The sequence below is a fragment of the Leopardus geoffroyi genome, chromosome A1 (genome assembly GCF_018350155.1).
Source record: "Leopardus geoffroyi isolate Oge1 chromosome A1, O.geoffroyi_Oge1_pat1.0, whole genome shotgun sequence".
In the NCBI taxonomy this organism is placed as follows: domain Eukaryota; kingdom Metazoa; phylum Chordata; class Mammalia; order Carnivora; family Felidae; genus Leopardus; species Leopardus geoffroyi.
This window is the reverse complement of record NC_059326.1, coordinates 218,804,641-218,806,949: the sequence shown is the minus strand read 5'-3', so window position 1 is coordinate 218,806,949 and position 2,309 is coordinate 218,804,641. Positions and strand designations below refer to the sequence as shown.

Sequence of the window (2,309 nt, the reverse complement as noted above, 5' to 3'; positions counted from 1 at the left end):
AGCCAGTCTAGCAATGAAGCTGAAGTGTCTCTGGAATGGGGAGGGAAAAGGGGCAAAAGGAACATGTTCAAATCTTTGGATGAATTTTACTATTTTTATAGCATGAATCAGGGTTGTTTGCTGCAGTGTTGACTGAAACTTATCAGTAAGCATCAGACATTGTTTTAGTAAAAGTGTAAAGGTCATTTGTTGCTGTTATTTGGATGTAAAAATAATGACTTTATCTTTAAAACTGTAGACGGTACTTAGAGCAGATTGTGTCAGAAAATTGCCAAGATATAGATCAGTTTGGGAGTTGGTGGCAGGAAATTAGAATGAGATACACACGAAAGTGTCAACAGCAGCAAATGTGCATATCTCTGCCTTTTTATCAGTTATTTTTAAGCAGCAAAAAGAGACCTGGGTAAACAGATCTTTAGCAAAGAAAGAGGAAAATCCTACATAGGATTCACAGAGGGAGACATCATCTGATGGAGTAATCCTAAGTCTTTCCAAATTTGAACACATGCAGAACCTTAGTCCTATGACAGATTTTTGTAGAAAATGTATGTTGCATTAAAATTAATTTCATAAGGCTACGTTAGTAATTCTCATTTATATTTTTATATATAAAATGATGAATGTTTTAAGCAAACATTCAAGTAGTTTATTCACTCTTATTCCTAAAACAGATGAAGGGAACTCAAAGTTAGTCAACACTTACAAAAATTATCTCTCCTTGTGTTAAAAATCAATTCTGTAGAAAACTGTATCATAGAGGACAGCCATGTTTCAGTTAGTGTATAAGCAAGATCTCTGAGAAGGTGCAGTTAATGAATCAAAATTAAGGTTAAAACCTTAATTGAGTGACACCAAACAGAGGAAAAGACGTTTCAAACTGAGTGAATGTGATCTTAGATTATCTGTTCTCATAGCTGTCAAGAGAAAGGACATGGTTAGAAATAAGAAAAGAGAAGCAGCTGGTGGTCCTGGTGCTGCTGGGTTGTGTGTTGTGTAGGAGGGTTGAAACCCCCCCCCCCACTGCCACCAGAGGAACCCCTTGGTCATAGTTAAGTATTAATGATGTCTTTGAACTTTGAGTGGATCTACAGTGGCTTCAGCAGTGTGCTCCAGTTCCTAGGACTCTACAAGGAATCTGGAAAACTTGTATTGTTGGATTTGGACAATACAGGCAAAACCACTCTTCTCCGCATGCTCAGTGATGACTGATTCGGCCCACAGGTTTCAACATTAGATCCAACATCAGAATAGCTGACAATGGCTGGAATGACTTTTACAACTTTTGATCCTGGTGGGCACGAGCAAGAATACCAGGATTGGAAAAATTATGTGCAGCGGTTAATGGGATTGCCTTTCTGTTGGATTTTGCATATCATCCTTGCCTCATGGAAACCAAAACTGAGCTAAAGGCTTTAATAACTGATGAAACAATATCCAATATGCCGATCCTTATCTTGGGTAACAAAATTGACAGAGCAGATGAAATCAGTGAGGAAAAACTCCATGAGATAGTTGGGCTTTATGGAAAGTCCATAGGAAATGGGAATGTTACCCTGAAGGAGCTGAATGTCCACTTCATGAAAGTATTCATGCACAATGTGCTCCAGAGGCAAGGCTATGGTGAGGACTTCCGCTGGTTTTCCCAGTATATTGCTTGGTGTTTGGACAGTGAAAATAAGAGTTTTACTTCTCTTGACTGATCCAAGAATAAAAGGAAGGAAAGAAGGAAGGGAGGGAGGGAGGAAGAAGGAGGGAACAAGGAAGGAAGGAAAAAGAAAAGGAAAAAAAAGGAAGACCATGAAAAGTAAGTGAAAACTATGAGATAATGGGGTAATATTCAACTAAATTCTTCTTACAAAAAGTAGTCAATCTTCCCAACCCCACCTGTTTTCATTCCACTAGCTATTGTATTCTAGAGATTTATTATGATGTATCTAGGAATTAATTTACTAGTATTTCTTATGCTTTGGATTTTCTGGCTTCTTGGAATTACAAGTTTGTGTCTTTCATCAATTCTGGAAAATCCTCAGGTATTACTCTCTAAATTTCACCTTCGACCTGCCTCTTAGAGTTCCAATTAAATATCTGTTAAACCCTTGTTCTATCCTCTATACCTCTTAGTCAGTTTTCTGTATTTTATATTTTTATGTTCTAACACACTGTGATCTGACAACATTTAATATTTATATTTTCTGTTAGTTGAATTTGATTTGCTGTTAAAATCATATTTTTTAGTTTGCTTATTTTATATTTCATTTGTAGGTCCTATTTTAATCTAGGTTCTTCTTTCTGTTTTTTTTTTTGTTTTG

General features: G+C 36.5%; 1 pseudogene; it reads left to right on the top strand.

Moving 5' to 3' along the window:
• Window positions 1–1,020: 1,020 nt before the first annotated feature.
• LOC123605988 lies at window positions 1,021–1,700 on the top strand (annotated as a pseudogene).
• Window positions 1,701–2,309: the final 609 nt, after the last annotated feature.